This window comes from Chiroxiphia lanceolata, chromosome 27 (genome assembly GCF_009829145.1).
Source record: "Chiroxiphia lanceolata isolate bChiLan1 chromosome 27, bChiLan1.pri, whole genome shotgun sequence".
NCBI classification, from domain to species: domain Eukaryota; kingdom Metazoa; phylum Chordata; class Aves; order Passeriformes; family Pipridae; genus Chiroxiphia; species Chiroxiphia lanceolata.
The window spans coordinates 907,562-925,788 of NC_045663.1; the positions used below are offsets into that span (position 1 = coordinate 907,562).

At 55.1% G+C, this 18,227-nt stretch overlaps 1 protein-coding gene across 3 annotated transcripts in view; it reads left to right on the top strand.

Annotated features, from left to right (window-relative positions):
- GNG7 (G protein subunit gamma 7) overlaps positions 1 to 18,227 on the top strand; it is a 57,568-nt gene that overhangs the window by 15,560 nt on the left and 23,781 nt on the right. The window contains exon 3 of one of the 3 annotated variants that reach the window (XM_032711996.1): positions 5,653 to 5,723. The exons of 1 other annotated variant lie outside the window; for it this stretch is intronic. The gene's annotated coding sequence lies outside the window, so the exon portion shown is untranslated. Of the gene's footprint in view, positions 1 to 5,652; positions 5,724 to 7,161; positions 7,182 to 18,227 lie in introns of those variants that run through there. One more of the 3 variants, XM_032711995.1, reaches the window with a different exon arrangement.

Below are 18,227 nucleotides of genomic sequence, written 5' to 3' on the forward strand. Positions count from 1 at the left end.
TTTTTTTTCTGTGGTGTTTTTAGTGATTTGAAGTGAACAGCCCGTTTTGATGTTGTTTTGCTGGAGCAGAATTATGGGAGCAGCCTGTGGAATAGCTGTGCTTTACAGCCTTCAGCTGCTCCTCAGAGCATTGCAAAGCAAATTCCTGCTCACTTTTGTGATGGCACTCCAGGAATTCCAAACCTCAGCATCCCATCTGTGCTCCACTCTGGTATTTACAGTGTGGGGAATTCAGGTGGATCCTCTTTCACCTCCTCTTCCTGTTCCAAGCAGTTGTTGAGCTGGTGTAGATTTTAAAATTCCTACAATTTTTGGGAGGCTGTCAGGGATATAAAAGATCTCGTGTTGCTGATCTAATTGTGTTAAACCTCAGCGTCCCCGGAGCAGGGAATGGGCTTGTCCCTGGTTTGATCTCTTCAGAACAGCTGGAGGCATTTGCTAAAACTGGAGGGTTTTTTAAAGAGTAAAACCTCACAACCATCTTTTACTGTGGCCACACAGAACTTGTTTGGTTGCTGTTTTGCCCTCTGAAAGGGAGGAAAAGGTGATTTTTCGGATGGGGGGAGGTCGGAAACTCAAACTCATCCCTGGTGCATCCCTGGGAGAAGGAGCCTCTGCTGGAGCACAGCGTGTTCCATTAGTGTTTGTACACTTTAAATCTATTTTTCCAAGCAGCTTCAGGAAATTGGCATCCCATAAGTGAGCCCTTTAAAAATAGCTCCCTTCCCACTGCCCGAGTCCCGTTGTTTCCATGGCCCGTTGTCCCAAGTGTTGGGCAGGATCCCTGGAGCTCTGGAAGGGTTTTTGGGAGGTGCTGCTCAGCAGAGCAGCAGAGCCCCAGATATTTCCTGAGGAGTCACTTTGTCCCGTTTCCCTCAGGAATGGGCTCCTGCTGATGGAATGCTGCTGTCTGCAGGGCTCCTTTTAGACTTTTCCCTCCTTTGCTTAGAGGAAAAGCCAGGAATGCGTCGAGTGGGTTGGAATGATCCTTTGGAATATCCCGGGCTGGCTGGCTGTGGAAGTGTGGTGCTGCTGTACCAGGCTGAGCTGCTCCTTTTCCTCAGACCCACGGCTGTTTAAGGCATTTCACACTTAAAATTCAGTTCTGATTTACTCTTTTTTTCTTCTGTCCAGGACCTTCCCCCACATGAAACCACCCGTGACAGGTGCCCTGGGTGTGAAATTGGGGTGCTGGGCTGTTCCCTGTCTCCCAGCAGTGCTCCCCCTGCTCTGCTTGGAGAATCCCAGGAGCAGCTGCCGGGCAGGATTTGCCTTTGGAGGGACTTTAAAGTGCCAGGTGTGGTCACAGGGGTCCTCTCAGAGGATTTCTGCGGCTCTGGAGCCTCAAGCACAGATCCCTGGAGGTGTGAAGCACTTTCAGGCCTCAGGGAAGGCCCTTTTTACTTCCCTCTCCTCCAAGCCTTCCCTTTTTAGGCCTTAAGAAAACATTCCAGAGCGAGTTGCCAGCACAGACTTCCCAATTAGCAACCTGCTTCCAAAAGCAAATGCGTGCTGGCTGTGGCAGCTGTTGCCCAGCAAAAACCCTGGGCTGTGTGTGCTGGAAAAGGGCACAGGGAAACAGGATCTGCTCATCCCCTGGAGGAGTTAGTGGGGAAAAGTTAAACTTTAGAGCTCTCCCTTTGCCGTGGATATTTCGTGTTGGTTGCCCGGGTGCAATTGTTTGATAATTTGCTATTTATAGGGTGGGTATTTTTAGGGATGTGACGAGTCCAGCTCTGGACCTGGATCTGTTGCTATTATTGGAGTGCTGAGTGGCAGAATTAAACCAGCCTTGCTTATCCCATTAAGGTTCTCTCATTTTGAGGTGGATTTGAGGGGCTGGAGCGTGGCCAGGGAAGGGAGAGGAGCTGGGGAAGGGGCTGGAGCAGCAGGAGTGGCTGAGGGAGCTGGGGGGGCTCAGCCTGGAGAAAAGGAGGCTCAGGGGGCACCTGAAAGGAGCCTCTGGCTCTGTGACACCTCCAGGACCACAAGCCTTGAGTTTGTCAGGAACACTGGGCCATCATTCCCACCTGGCACATGGATGAGCCTTGCTGGGACGTGGTGGGAGTGCTGGAGTTCTGTTCCCCATCAGAACGCAGGGCCTTGGGTTTTTGTGGGTTTTGCACGTGTTGAACCAGCCTTTGACGATGTGGAGGCCCAGCAGCAGGACCAGCAGCCACCTGCTCCAGCCCGAGCCTGGATCTGGCGTTCCTGGGCGCTCCCTGATCTCTCCACAGGGCTTTTGATGGATCCCAGCTGGAACAGTTGATGGCATTGGCCCCCCGCCCGCTCCACGACCTGCCGTGTCCGAGGGGAGCACAGCAACCCCAGCAGCACGGAATTCCTGCTGCCAGGGAGCTGGAAGTCCCTCCTGGAAGGGCCCTGGTGCCCCCCTGGGGTTCCTGGCACCGAGGGGGTTCCGGTGGGCCGGGATGGAGGATCCCGTTTCCTTCCAGCCTTGCCCAGACTGCAAGGGAGCATTGGCAGCTGCAGGGATGCTTTGCATGACCAACTGTTGCTGCTTCCAGTCAGCTGGGGAAGGAATTCCCCTCCATGCTGCCCACACCCCCTCCAAAGTATCCCTGGAAGCCACGGCTCTGCCTGGGCAGTGCCAGCAAAGGCCTGGGCACAAGGAAGGGCTGGGCACAGCAAGGCTCTTCCCAAACCTGTTGGTGTGACACATTCCCAGGATGAGCTGCTGCTCCTGCCGAGGGGGCTGAGCCTCCCTGAGCTGTGCAGGACCCTCATGCTGAGCCTCCCTGACTGTGCAGGACCCTCATGCTGAGCCTCCCTGAGCTGTGCAGGACCCTCATGCTGAGCCTCCCTGAGCTGTGCAGGACCCTCATGCTGAGCCTCCCTGACTGTGCAGGACCCTCATGTTGAACCTCCCTGAGCTGTGCAGGACCCTCATGCTGAGCCTCCCTGACTGGGCAGGACCCTCACACTCCGAGCTGCTGCTGTGCAACATCCCCCCTGAGGAAACTGCAGCCACTGATCTCTGGGAGCCTGGGGAGTGTCCCTGCCCGGCCAGGGATGAGCTCAGCTGCCAGCTCAGGGTGCCCAGGGCCAGCTGCCTCGCTGAGGGCCCTTCTCCAGCCGGGAATTCTGGGTGGATGGCAGCAGGAGCGTGTCCAGGCAGTTCCCCTCCTTGGCGTGGCTGTGGTGTCAGTAAACACTGGTGGGGTCACGCTGTGGGATATCGTGTTCCTTACCTTTGCACTGGGAGAAGCCTGGAAGGAAGGAGGGGGCAGAGTTTATTCCAGCACGCTGAGGTCAGGCTTGTTTTCCCTCTTGGAGCAGGAACAGCTCAGCCCCTGGAGTGGGATCCTGCAAGGCTGTAAACAACGGGCTGGCTCCTGCGGGAAGCCGAGGATGGGATCGGGTTCCCCTGAAAAGTTGTTGGGTTGTTTATTCCCCCCTTCCTGTGGACACTGCCTGCTCCCAGGGAATGCTGCTGGGAATGAGGCAGGGTCTGGGGGCTCTGCAGAGAGGAGGGGGCTCTGCCATGGGACTGATCTAAAATCTAAGCACTGGCAGTGCAGGAGTCCCTGGGTTGCTTTTAAAGAGGAAGGAAAGAAACAGAGCTCCAAAAGTGACAGATTTTGAGGAAAACCAATCCAAATAAGGAATGTGTGTTGTCACTGCAGTTTCAGTTCAGCTGCAGCTTCAAGGCTTTGTTTAGTCAGAAGGTAGATTGGATTTTGGGTGGTTTGTGTCTGGCTGAGGTGTTGAGCTCTCCTGCAGCGTGGAGGTGGCGGCTGATTCCTGCAGCAGCTTGGCATTTATGGAATAATTTGGGTTGGAAAAGCCCTCTAAGACCTGGGAGAGCTGGGAGGCAGTGGGGTGGGATTGCAGCTCAAGGCTGGCTCTTTTCCCATGTTCCTGGTGGCCTGTGGGACCCTCCAGGTGCTGCTGCCCTTGTTTTCCAGCCCCACACTCCTGTCCGTGCTCCCTCCCTGTCTCCATAGCGGATTCTGTTGATAAATTCCCCCGAATTTCGGGCCCTTTGGGTTTATGGCAGCATTCCCAGGGGGATCAGGCAGGGCTGTGCTGCTCCAGCAGGGATGAGCACCACGAACAAGGCCCCAGCTGCTGTTTCGGGCTCCTCTTCACCTGCCCTCCCCAAATCCAGCTAAAGCCTCCCCAGCTCCAGGGGATCCTTGGATCAGTGTGTGCTGTGGAAAACTCCCCTGGAGCAGAGGGAATGGCTGGAAGTGTCCAAGGCCAGGTTGGACGGGGCTGGGAGCAGCCTGGGATGGAGGAAGGTGTCCCTGCCCAGGGCAGGGGTGGGATGGGATGGGCTTTAAGGTCCTTCCTGCCCAAACCATCCTGGGATTCTGTGATCCTGAGGAATGGCTCAGTGGTGGACTGGGAGCCATTCTGAGCCCGATTCCAAACCTGCTTTTTGCTCTCCTGACCTGACCCAAGTTCCTGTGTTTCACAGTAAAGCTTTTTTCTTGCTCTCACCTTCATATTTCCGTGCACAGCTGGCAGTGACTCTCTCGTTTGGAATGTGGCATTTGTGAAAATTCCCATTTAAAAAAGGAGAAAAAAAAAAACAAACCCAAACAAAAAAACTTTAAAATGCTTGTTTTGGCATGAGGGCTGTTCCTCACCCCTTGCTTTGCTACAATCTGGAGCAGAAGGAGGTGAAAGGGGCCGGCAAGGCCTGGCCTGAACCCCAGCACAGAGTCAGTGACGTGGGTTTTACTCCTTCCTAAAAAAAAAAAAAAAATAAAAAAAATTGTTTGTGTGTTCAGACAGTGAGTGGAGAAAACAAGCAGGGTTGGATTTCAGCTCCGATGGGTTCTTGGAATTCGTCCCTCTCTGGCTCCCAGCTCTGACTGCAGCGTGGGGAGCTGGGCTGGCCAGCAGGGTTGAGCAATGGCTTTACTGGTAAGCAGGAAGGGGCCGTGCTGGGAGCAGGGGGGGCAGCACGTGGGGTTCTCAGGGTGCTGCTGAAGCTCCCCCTGGGCCAGCCCGTTCCTGCTCCCTGCTTTGGTGTTTTCTGGGAAACTGAACTTGCCAGTGTGTGTTTAGGCAGAGGGCTCTGGTGGCTTCTGGGCTAAAACACTCTGCATTGACCCCCAAAAATGGGGCAAGCGCCTCTGCCTGTCTGCATGCCCCCCAAAAATGATGCAAACACCTCTCCCTCTCCTCATTTCCCTATAAAATGATGCAAACACCTCTCCCTCTCCTCATTTCCCTATAAAATGATGCAAACACCTCTCCCTCTCCTCATTTCCCTATAAAATGATGCAAACACCTCTCCCTCTCCTCATTCCCCCCCCCCCAGGTGAAATCTAAAGCCAAATATTTCAGTGCCCTCTCATCCAGCTTCACTTCACTCCAGTCTCAGGTGCCACGTTTGGGTTCAGTGTCTGGAATCCAGAGCCTGACCTCCAGGTCGTGGGTGTTACTTATCAAAAGAGAGGAAAGTGGGTTCCCTATTATTACTGAGAGTTGATGTCATCCCTGATTTTCCAGTGAATCCCTTGGATGTCAGTCAGAGCAGGGTCGTGCAGCGGTTGTTGCTCGGTGTTGCTGGGATGGAGCTGCAGTCAGTGGAGTAAATATTCCAAATTATAACTCCATTGATGATGCACCATCTGTGTCTGTGATGGAACTCCTGAATTCCCGTTTCCTTGGCAGGAGGAGCCAACCAAGATCCCTGGCAGTGCCCGACGGGACGGTGGCCGAGACTGCTGTGTGGCAGTAGGAAGGTGAGCAAGGACAGCTCTGCCCTCGTGGAACTCAAAAGTGCCATTTCACTGTTCATTTACCTTCTCTGGTGGTTTGGTTTTTATCTGCCACGGGGGGAGAGAAGTGCCCCAGCAGGGCTGGCTGGGGTGTTTACCCAGCCACAGGTGGGATTTGGAGGTGCTGGCTCCGGGTGCTGCTCCGAGCCAGGCTGGTGACCCACTGCCCACGTGGAGCCTCGTTATGTAACGCTGATCACCTCCTTAATTAGGGAGGGACATCCCTGGATTCCAGAGGAGAGCGTGTCCCTTAGTCAGCAGCAGTGGGAGGTGTGGGACCAGGGCAGCTCTGGCTGCTGGAGCTGGGGAAGGAGGTTGTTTCCTCTCTCCTGGAGGTTTGCTGGAGCACTGGGGTGTGTGGGGCAGCAGAGGCTGCCGGGGATGGCTTTTCATCCTGGGTAAAGTGCTTTTGTGTTTTCTATCAGAAATATTGTGAAATCCCGTATTCCCCACCCTGTGTGAGGTACCAGGAAGGTGAAGCAGCTCAGCCTTGGTGAGGTGACAGACCCAGAGCTGGGAATTGTGTCTGGCTCACACAGTTCCAGAGCCACAGAGCCCTGGGGTGCCCAGAGGAGCAGGAGTGTCCCTGGGTTCTGTTCATGGCCCCCCGGGAACAAAGGGACAGGTGTTTCAGCCCACCCTGTTTTTGGGAGGCGTGTGACCTCCCCACAGGAGCTTTGGGAAGCAGCAGGTCAGGCTGGTGCTGCTTTGGGGCTGGAGGAAGTTTGGATGCTGATGACGATGATGATGATGCTGATGCTGAGCAGTTGCCGTTCTTGAGTCACTCCGAGGAGCTGAGATCCATGTGACTCCAAAGCCAGCAGTTCTGTGTTTCCGTGTGTGTCCCGGCGGGGCTCTCGGGGGTGGGAATGACGGTTAAATACGCAGTTGTGCATTTTGGGTGTCAAATCCTCTCAAACCCATTTATTTTGGGGGGGGGAACTGCCCCCGAGCGAGCGCCTGCAGTTCCCGCCGCGGGCGGCAGAGGGCGATGTTGGGCCGCCCGCGGGGCTCCGTCCGGGTGCCTTGATTTTAATATTAATTAATGGATATTCCGTTAATAAAAGAGCCTGCCGGGCTCCCGGGGCTTCGATTGCAGCCGCAGCCCGGTGTGGCCGTGCCAGCCCGGCGGGGTGAGGCTCTGCGGGGACACCGGGGCTCCCCGGAGCTCTGGGAAGAGGCAGCTGGGCTTGGCCGGGAGGATGAGGAGGGATGTTCCTCATCGCTCTCAGCGCTGAGCCGAGCTCTGCAGGGCGATCCCGGCCCAGAGACTCCCCAAAAATCCCAGCTACAGCCACCAGCGTGGGTGTCAGCAGATGGCAGCACCCTGCCCTGCACCCCGTGTTATTCCTGGCCGGGAGATTCCCTGGATTCAACACCACAGTCTAGACTTACTGACAGACAGGATTCTTCTCCTGTTAGGTAAGCAAGATACAGACACCCATTATGCAAATTCCCAGCCGTGGTGCCCCTCTGAAACATTCTTCAGATTGTCTAAATAAGGTGCTGTTTCATGCTAAACCAGCCTTTTGGGTGCCTTCCAGCTGCCTTGCCCTGGAGGTGGGATTTTTTATTTTTTTTTCCCCCTTGGAGGTGCTGATCAGCACAGACCGGAGTGCTTTTGGCCTTCCAGCTGCCCAGATGTGCAGCAGGAGGAGGAGGCAGGCTGGGTAAAGAGCTGGAATTGTGCAATTAAAAAGCTTTAGAGCCAGCAGCTCTTGTGCCTGTCCCTGCTGCCTGTGCAGGCAGCGACGTGGGGGCTGATAAATACGTGTTGTGTATGTTTTATAACGTGATTGCACAGACTCAGCAGGCGTTTTGTGGTCTCTGAGCACCAGAAGTGAGTTTGAAGTGTCCCCCCCCGGGGCAGGGGAGGGTTGGAGGGTGCAGTGACCTGGTGCTGTCAGCTCTGCACGGAGGTGTTGCCCCGCTCAGTGTGACTCAGCCCCTGGGCTGGAGGAGGTGGGAATGGATCATCACTGACTGTCCAGAGGGGTTGGAAGCGGCTGTGGCATTTGCACTCTTTGTTTTTTTTCACAGAGGAGTTCAAAGAGCCTTTCAGCCCCGATGACTGTGGAGTTATTCGTGCAGCAGTCCCCACAGAGGCCCTTGTCGTGCTCTTGTCCCATGAGCCCAAATTTCTGACCACAAATACTCTCCCAGTGTTTTGTGCTGTGGTTCTGTCGCTAAAATCTGTCCTCCTGCCCCCGGCCTGAAGCTACTTTAGACTCCTCAAGCCTCAGAGCACACAAAGAGCTGGGAAGGGATGACTGGCAGCTTCCTGAGCTGCTCCTTAGGTCAGGATTTGGCGGGCGCCCAGCGGGGCTTTGGAATGGCTGTGAGTGCTGCGTGGTGAGCACAGCCCTTCTCAGGAAAACATTGGAAGGCTTCCTAGTCCTGAATTCACTGTGCAGGCACGTGATTTTCTGGGAATCAGCTTGAATGTGCTGCAGAATGGCTCAGAAATCCCTACATGGGGTGATGTTGGATCATGGAAAAGCAGGGCCGAGGCGGTTGGTCGGGTTCCTTCATGGTGGCCCTTCAGCCTGTTGATACCAACCAGCCCTGCTGCTTCTGCTCCTTGCCTAGGAAAGGGAAGAAGTCTGTGTTTTGTTTGTTTGTTTGCTTTAAGTTGCAGCACTGCTCCTGTTTTCCCTGGCATTGCCTGTTTTGGGGCACAGTTAATCCTCCGAGGGCAGCTCTCAGGGGAGTGGGTGGCTGCACCCTGTGCTGCTGCAGAGCTCTGGGCTCTGCCTGCTCTCCCTGGCACCCACAGCCAGCAGTGAGACTTGGCCCTGTGCTGGCTGGGACTCTCCCTTGCCGTTGTGTGGGCTGTGATCCCGTCCTTCCTGCGTGGGAATTCTGTCCTTGGCCCCTGCAGCTCCCGGGTGAGCGGCAGCCCCCGGTCACGCCGGTGATCGCAGCCATGACCTTTCCCTGCAGCCTCCCCCTCGTCTGTGCTCCTGCAGGAGCTCAGTCCAACCCCTTGCAGGGCTGTGAACCCTCTCCAGCTCAGCTGCTCGGGTGTCTCACCAGTTCTGCTCAGAGATGGCAGATAATGAGGCAAGTGCTGCTGACTCAGATCTTACTGGCTCTGGGGTTTGTCCTTCCTGCCCTCCCACACTCCACCTGCACACCCAGCAAACCTTCCCCCCCCCTCCACGGCCCCTGGGGCTTTCCTCTCCCCAGAAACTCAGCCTGCCTTCCCATCCTGCTGCTCTGGGACCGCAGGGAACAACCTGAAGTGTTTTAGGGGAGAGCCGTGGTTGAGGAGCGCTGGAGATCTGGGAAGGGAAAAGAGGGGTCCCTGAGGTTTGCTCTGGCAAAGAGCCAGGCTGAGTCAGCCCAGCCTTTCCTCGGGAACACCTGAGTGCTGGGTAAACACCAATCTATCCCTGCAAACACGGGTATCTCCTCGTTCCAGCTGCAGAGCTGCACTGCCAGGGTTCGCCTGCGTCGGCTCCAACCCGGAGCTGCCCGAGTTACTCAGGGCTGAGCAAACCCAGCTCCTGTTTGTGACGCTCCTGGGCAGCCAGGACATTGCCCTGTGCTGTTTGCTGAGGGGCTGTGCTGACATCCACAGTGCAGGCCATAAAAACCCCAGGCTGGGGGCTGTTTTCCAGGAAGGCAGCAGTGCTGGAGGTGCCTTGTGCTCCCCAGGAGCCCCTGAGCTCCCCAGCTCTGGGGCTGGTTGTGAATTCTCTGAAGTTCAGAGCTGTCAAAGCACTTTTGTGTCGCTGTGGGGAAAAAAAAAAATGCTTAGTGGGATTGTTAACCTGAGCCTTTTCTGGTCAGATAGGAAACCCTGGCTGGTGCTGCCTGGAAGAGCAGTGTGTGAACTTGCAGACAAGCTGGGGAAGGGCTCTGTCCTGCTGGGAAGGGCTCTGTCCTGCTGGGAAGGGCTCTGTCCTGCTGGGAAACTCGGTCTGTTGGAAGTGCAGATTGCTGGAAGGGCACAGGGCGTTTGGGTCAATGATTTAGGTGAATAAGCCAACTTTCAGTTCTTTCTGCAGCTGATTTCTTCAGCTGCCTGGTGTGGAACCCTCGCTCTCACCTGGACCTCGGTGAATTTGTGCTGTCACATTGCAGAGACAAGTTGTCATCAAACAGCTCTGCTTGTCCTTTAGCTGGTTTTTGTAAGTGTATAAAACGTATAGAATTCTGGGTGTTTCTGGGGAGAGCAGCACTGAATTCCCATCTTTCCCAGCTGGTTTCCCATCCCATCCAGCTGCAGTCTGGACAGGCTCACATTCCTCGGTCCTGAGGCCAACATTCCTCTGCTCCTCTGCACCCGTTGGCTTGGGATTTGTTTCAGATTTGACTCCCAGCCCTGTCTTGGGCTCCCAGACACCTTTATGAGCTGCACCTCCAGCCCCCGCCCTCTGCAGAGTTGAGTCTTGGTCACACTTACTAAAATGAAATGGATATTGGCTGGTTGTTGCTGCAGTTAATTGGAACTCATCTGGAATCCCCAAATGCCAGTGGATTCAGGAAAGGCACTGCAGTTTGCTGATTAAACACTCAGCTGTTTCAGTTAGAAACCTGAAAGGAAAGTTGCTTTTTTGAAGTCTCGGTGGCAGCTGGAGTGGAGGAATCCCTGGTTTGGGATTCTCCTTTGCTCTGGGTGCACAGGAGCTCATCCCTGAGCTGTTCTTTCCATAGAATTCAGCTTTTCTGTCAGTCCAGCCCCAGCCCACGAGGAAAATGTGTGTGTGCAAAAGTGTCCAGAGAGAGAGAAATCAGTCAGGGATTAGTTTGGGTGTTGTGCTTCTATGCCAGCTTTCCTCAGCTGGATTTAATTGGTTGGTAATTGTTTGATAGAAACAAAACCCACATCCCCCAGGTCAGAGCAACCTTTGGGGGGGGGGGGAAACCCCAATCCAGCTCCAAAAATGGGACAGTCCCAAAAATGGGACACCCGTCCCTCAGTGCCTGTGGTGTCATTCTGAGCCTGGTGCCCCCAGCCCGAGCTGGAGTTGGACTAAGACACCACTGCTGGAATTGTTTATCTAGGGAGGTTTTGATAAATGTGGATTTTCTGTGTGGCCAGGAGCAGTAAATCATTGGTGGGAAGGAACAGGCACTCCCAGGACAAACAAATGAAGGACTTGAACTTTCCTGGGAAGCTCCTGTTCGAGTGTTCCCATCACCTGATGATGGAATGGGATCCATTCCAGGCAGTCCCAGCAGGTCCCTGACCCTTAATGGCCAATTCTGTTGGACAAAGCCTGATTTAATCACGTTACATCATCTCTACCAGGAGCCTCTCAAACCTGAATCCCCTGGGAATTCTTTGCTGCTTCTGGCCTTGGCTCCAGCAGCTCCAGCTCGGAGCTGAAGGGATTTGGTTTATGGATGGAACTTGGAGCACCCTGGGCTGGTGGAAGGTGTCCCTGCCCATGGCAGGGGGTGGGACTGGATGGGACTAAAGTCCCTCCCAACCCAAACCATTCTGGGATTTTATTCCCAGGGCAGATCTCCAGCCTGGTTTGGTGTTCCTGCAGATATTCCCTCATCTGGGGGTGGCTTTGGTTCCGTCCAAAATACCTGCTGGGAGCTGCTTTGTGGAGCACCTGCAGTGGAATTAAAACCCCCAAACCCTCAGGGAGATGAGGACAGGCAGTTTCATCCCAGGAATTTCCTTATAAAGCCCTGCTCTGGCTGTGGGGCTGTGCCAGCAGGAGTGGCCCTGCTGCCAGGAATTCCTCTCCTTTCCCTGTCACACCCACTGCTCCGGATCGGTGTGGGCACAGGGATTGCCAAACATCCGCAGCACATGGAATTCCTGCCTGATTTGGGCCTGGAGGAGGGACAGGGGGGTCCTGCAGAGCTCTGCTGGAGGGCACGTGCTGCCAGTGAGAAACTGGCTGTAACAGGAGCCAGAATCAGGGGGGAAGTGATTCCTCAGCTGCTGCCCCTTTCTCCTGCCTTTCAGGGTGGAAAGAAAAACCCAGGAGTCACCTCAGCTGCTCTTCCAGGTCTTTGCCTCTCAAACCTGTCCTGCAGCTCCTCCTTCCTCTGGCACTCCGAGGGAAGTGGTTGTAGCAAACAAACTGGGAGGTTTTGGGGCAGCAGCAAAAATAAAAAACCCAAAACAACAAACCCTTCTTCTTTCTCCTGAGCTCTTGCACTTGAGCTGATCAGCACAAAGTGTTGGCAGGATGAAAACCTTCGCCCTTGGGTGCTCCCAGTCCCACTGTGAGCTGGGGGTTGGCCTTGGGGACAGGAGCTTTGGGAAGCTCAGATCTCCCAGGGCGTGCTTTGGCACGAGGACGTGTTTTGAGGCTGTCCCCAAAGAGCCTGGGTTCTGTTAAAAACAAAGCAGATTTAGCTCAGAGGGCAGAAATCCCCGGGGTTTTTGGGGATTGTGCCCTCCAGGGTTGGGTTGTCCCGGGTGAAGGAGCTGCCTGGGAGGGGACACAGCCCTGGGGGAGGGCTGGGGGCTTGTCCTGCCCTTGGATGGGGGGACACGATCCCGAGGGATTCTGTGTCCTGGCTGCTGTGCTGGAGCAGCTGGGGAGTGAAAGTTATTCTTAATTTTTAGACAAACCTTGGGTTCAGCAGAAGTGGTTCCTCGGCCTGCAAACACGTGGAATGAGCTGTAATTCCAGCCTTTAGGTAATTCCAGCCTTTAGGTAATTCCAACCCTTACGTAATTCCAGCCCTCTGGGCTGTCTGGAGCAGGGGTTTTGTTCCTCAGCTCCCTCCTCACAAGGGCTGCACCTTCCAAAGCCCGGGGTGGGTTTTTGGGGTGAGACCTCGCAGCAGGTGATCCAGGAGGGAATTGTGAACCTGTGCACTGTGCCAAGGGTTTCCTGGGGAGCTGCTGGGCCTTGTGCAAGCACATTCCCGGCTTTATCAGCGCCACAGGAATCCTGTCTCCTCTGGGACAAGCCCTGTTTTCTGTCTGGGGGCTCTGTTAACACTCCCAGTGGCCTGGCAGCAGCAGCAGGAGGTTGGTTTTCCCGAGGTCAGGGGCAGGGAAGCTGTGGCAGAGGTTGGTGCAGGAATTCTTCAGGTCTGTGGTTTGTCCTTGAGCTTCTCCTCTGAGCTCTGAAGCAGGGGGAGAGTGACTTACTCAGGACCCACTGATTTTTTTAACTGCAGCCTGTGGCTCTGCAGGGTGACTGTTCTGAGGCACTGGAGGTGTGCTGGGAGCGCCTCAGTCCTGGAAAAAGGGCTGGGCAAAACCAGGCTGTCCTAAACCAGGCTGTCCTAAACCAGGCTGTCCTAAACCAGGCTGTCCTAAACCAGGCTGTCCTGCCACCTTCTGCCAAGCTGACAGGTGAATCTGTGCTCGTATTTAACAAAAAAAAAACCCCACCAACAATCACCTTTAAATGCAGCAGCCACAGCTCAGAGTTGAGCTGCACTTGGAGCAGGGCAGGACTTGTTTCTCCACATTTAATTTGAGCCCAAGCAGGGAATGACTCCGGGTTTTCCGGGAGGTCCCTCTCATCCCTGGCTGACACCGGGGTTGTCGTCCCCACAGTGTGTAATTTGTGGGTGATGACCACCCTTTGATGTCCCTTCCCTTCACTTCCCCTGCACCCCAACTCACCAACCAGCTTTTCCTCCTTCCCATGAGCTCGAGACGCTTTTCTGAGAGTTTCATTTCTGCAGCATCTGCGAAAGCCCCTGGGCTGGATCAGCCTCTGTCAGCACCCAGCGAGGGAGAGGCCGAGCTGGGGCTGCCTGGGGGGACTTCCCTGGGGCACAGAAGGTAATCCCAGTTTAATATGGCAAGAAAGGTCCTGGCCAAGGTCCCGGTTCTCCCTGCAGCGCCCTCGTCCAGGTTTCAGTCCCCCCAGAGGTACCAGGAGATGCTCTGCTTGGTTGCAACTTGGTGGGGTTTCTTTCCCCCCAGTTTTCTCCTTTCCTTTTACCTCTTGACACCGTCGGTGTTGAGTTTGTGTCACACTAAAACTTGGCTAAAAATCGACTGAAGCTGGGTCAGGTTTCCATGAGCTGCAGCCCATGGTGGGGAATTTTCCCCCGAGTGCAGAGGAGACGATGAGGCTCTAAAACAAACACCTTTGCCTCAAAGGTTGAGAGTAAAGGTTTGCTTTGTTGGATATTTGGGTTCAGAGAACAGATTTGCTTGGTAGCAAAGACACCAAGCAGCTCCTGGGTGACATTCTGTCACGAGTCACCCCCAAAACGTCCTTTTGCAGCAAAACTGCAAAAACAAAAGGGGTGGAGGGGGGGTGCACTGGGAGCACCGAGTGCATCCTGCACCTGCTCCTCCCACCTTCCCAGAGCTGGCAGGATGATCCAGGGTCTGGGATTTGGCTGACTCGTGGGAGAAGGGGAGGGGAGCTGCTGCAGGGGTTCAGGGGCTGGCTGCCCTCATCCACTGTGGGTGTTGAGGGAGTGAGGGTGCAATCAGCACCCAAAATCTGCCCTGTCATCGCTGGGAGTGACGTGAAATACTCGACCTGGACGTGACAGAAACACTGGAGCTGCGGTGGGAGGGTTCACTTTTCTCATGGAATCTCTTCCCACGGCCTCCAGACCCGATGCTCCCTTTGCTCTGTCTGTCTTGGATGGTGCTGTTTGCTCCTTAAATGAGTTGCCACCTCTTTGTTTTCCCGAGCTGTGGGGGATTGGCCTCAGCTTTCCCGCTGCATTCCCAGCTGGCTGCACCAGGATGGGTCTCCAGCCATTGGAGCAGCTCGTCTGGGAAGGGCCTCACTGGGTCAGGACGACTTCAGGAGGAGTTCCCAGGCCCCACCAGCCCAGTCTGGGGAGCACAGTTGGGTTTGAAGAGCCACCATTCCAGGGCACCCAAACCTTAATGCCATTTAATCCTGTTGTGGCTAAAAGAGAAGCTTTTAATGCCCTGTCCAGGACATGCTGTGTGTTCCACAGGGTGTCCCAGAGGTTCCCTTGGTGGCTGCTCAGAGCCAAGGCTGCCGTGGGTGTGAAGGACACCTGGATGTGCCTGCCATCCCCCTTTCCCACAGACAGCATTCCCTTTTCCCTGGCAGCACTGTGTGTTCAGAAACGTTTGTCTGTCAGGCTTGGGAGCTCTGCTGGGGAGTTCTGGCTAATTAGGGAAGCTCCTTTAGGGTTGATCTTCCCTCTTTCCTCCTGCCCAGGCAGGAGAAGAGCAGCAGAGGGGGCGGAAGGAAGGGGGGGTAGCTGGGAGGGCAGGTGGGCAAGGGAAGATCTGCAATTCCTGCTTTTCCTGCTTCCAGCACTTTCTCATTTCTGTTGGCCTTTCCAGCAGGCTCAGACCTCCCGTGCAGGTCTGTATTCCAGGTGTGTTTTCCAGCTGTTGAGGGCCGTATCCCTGGTTTCCTGTGTTGGAAGGATCCAGTGCCCATCAGGGAAGAGCCTCAAACCATTTTCAATCCCAGGGCTTTAGGAATGCTCAGACCAGTAGCTGTGGCCACCTGGGCTGGCTGGAACATATTCCTGCCTCTCCTGCTGGCTGCTGGCCAGGATCAGCAGCTTTTCCCTGTGGATCTTTGGGCTGAGGCAGCCTCAGGGCTGCAGAGGTTGTGTGGACAGAGACTGTGCTTGGAGCCTGACCGGTTTCGGTGGAAACTCCCCCATTTCTTCATTTAACTCCGTGGCTTTAAAGCACCTTAAATGCAAATTAATCCGAACCTGGAAGATTTATAAAACCACCGAGTCTGGTGAGCAGGGCAGCTCTTCATCCCTCACCCGTGGCTGTTGTAATTGTGGGATTGTGCAGAACCAGTTGGAGTGTTCCAGGGAACAACTGGGCCCAGGCAGGGGGTGCTGAGGCAGGAGCAGCTCCTCGTGCTGTGCCTCTGGTCAGGACAGGCTGCGCTGCAGGAGCAGAGCTGAACACCCTGAACTGGGTCACTGTGGCTTTTCTGGGTTGGTTTTTTTCTTTCCTTTGTGTGGATTAATAGGCTGGTTCTCCAGATGTGCCTGAGAGGAGCAGTGAGACCTGCCTGGAGCCGCCGAGGTTTATCAGCACTGGAGCTTTTTAATCACGCCCAGATTTAATTTGCAGCGTTATTTACATGCACTGAAGGGCTTCTTTTATCTGCTTTAATGCTGCTGGGGTAAACTGATCCCCAGCCAGAGCTGAGGGCACCCACAGTTGGTGCTGTTTTATTGAAGCTGGTCGGATCCCTGTTCCAGGGAAAGCTGCTGGTCTCTGGGATCAAGGTTCCAGCTGGCCAGGACTGAGCTCTCCGCCGTGGCTGGTCCATGTGAATGGTAATTCCTTCACTTGTGCTGCTCTGGAAAATGATACGTGGCAAAAATCCAGCCCCTGTGAGGTTGGTGGGGGAAAATAAGTGATAGTGAGGTTGGATATTAGGGAAAATTCCTTCCTGGAAAGGGCTGTCCAGCACTGGCACAGGCTGGAGTGGAGTCCCCATCCCTGCAGGGCTTTAGAAGCTGTCTGGATGTGGCACTCGGGGACATGGGTGGCCTTGGCAGTGCTGGGGGAACAACTGGACCCTGGTCTCAAGAGTTCCAACCTAAACCATTCCACAATTCCACGATTCCACGTCCTTTTTCCCCCTCTGTGGGATTTTTTTTGTGCCAGGACCACAGCGAACCCCCTGGGATGGGGGTACAACCCGGGTGCTGCCCTTTGCCAGGCGTGTGCTGCTCCCACAGGAGGGGCATCCCAAAGAGACGGGTGTTTGTCCCTCTGGGAAGGCAGTGCCACTCCCCAGGCCCTCCCTGGCACAGTCCCCCGGGAGCCAGCGCAGGGGGGGCTTTATTTTTGGAGCTCCTCTTTGTTCTGCAGAGGGCCGCTGATATTCCCAACTGGAGCTGCTTTTTCTCAGCGGCATCTGCGGAGCAGGGGCTGACTCACGAGCTCTGGGAGCGAGGATGACAAATGGAGAGTGGAGACAAACAACTCCCGGGAGCAGCAGGCGAGGAGGGACCGAGGGAGGGACCCGGCCACCGTCCCAATCACGGCCCTCATGGGGGGGGTTTGACCTTTTGCCCCCCGGGAGAAATCTAATTCAGGCTCGTTTGGGAGCAGAGGAGGGAAAACAAACCTCTCTGGGAAAACTCTGCGTGAGGAGCAGCCCGGCCCAGCAGCTCTGGGGCTGCACGGGGACCATCCCTGCAGCCCTGGTGCTGCACAGATCCTGCACATGCTGCTCTCAGCAGGGATTTTAACACCCTCTGTGCCAGCAGAGCCTCGGGATCCCAGAGCAGCCTGTCCCAGGCAGAGGGACACGTGGGAACAGCCAGGGCTGGCTGGTGGGGGAGCTCAGTCACACGATTCCCTCGGGTTAAGAATAGCTGGGAAGTGTTTACTGGGGTTTAAAGTTGTTTGTTTATCAGGTGAGATTGTGGGGATGGCCTTGTCCCAGACAGGGCTCACTGTGGGACCCCGGGAGCCGTGTGATTCCAGCTGTGGATGGAGGGGCAGGGAAAACAGACCACAGCCCTTTCCCAGGGCCACCTTCCGAGCCCCAGTTGTCCCAGCCCCTGTTTTCCCTGTGCCACCAAGGGCTGGGAGTGCAGGTGGGACACTGGGAGGGTGGGCAGGCCCTCCACAGGTTGCCCAGAGAAGCTGTGGCTGCCCCATCCCTGGGAGTGTCCAGGGCCAGCTTGGAGCAGCCTGGAATAGGGAAGGTGTCCCTGCCCAGGGCAGGGGGTGGGACTGGATGGGCTTTGAGGTCCTTCCTGCCCAAACCATCCTGGAGACTCACTTGTGGATTCTGAGGTGGCTTTTGAAGAGATTTGGGGCAGGTGGAGGAGGGTCCACACAGGCCCCAGCTCTGATGTGCAGCCAGGGGTCTCTGGGTGGGTGGGAGGCAGATGAGGCGGCACTTCCAAAGCCTTTCTGGGAAAGTGGAGCCCTAATTCCAGCAGTTGTTGAAAGGGAATTGCCTCCAGCCATCCTTTTTAGGAATAGTGTGAAATTAAGCTGCCTGATTTCCCTTTGATGTTCCTTTTCATTTGCACCAGAACATGCCCATTTTCTCTTAATTTCCCCGATGAAAAATGCTTTTTTTAAAAAAATTATTCCTTAGAAGAGGCCACGAACTGAAACTGAAATAGAGTCTTCAAGAAACTGGACAGCTTTGATCACTAAACTTAAAAGCTCGATGGGATCAGAGCTGTGACTTGTGTAGATAAATATTTGTGAGCATTTGTGGCTTGAACAGAAATTAAAGGGGGAATAAACCTCTGTGCTTTGATCAGCTCCACAGACCCTCCCTGGGGAGTGCAGAGTCTGGCCAGAGGGTTCAAGGCCAGGAAGGGTTCGAGGCACATGAAACCATCCCAGATCTCTTCCCCTTTCTGCAAACAGTGGTGTTTTTTTTTTTTTTCTGGTGGTGTTTTATCTGTGCTCTGCTCTGGGTGACGATTGGTCTGGGTGGGGACTGGTCACAGGTCGGCCCCGATGATCTCGGAGGGCCTTTCCAACCCCAGTGATCCCAGGATTCTCTTATTCTGTGTGGCCTTCAGAGGTGCTTCCCCTCCACTTCCACACATCTGCCGGCCTGCATT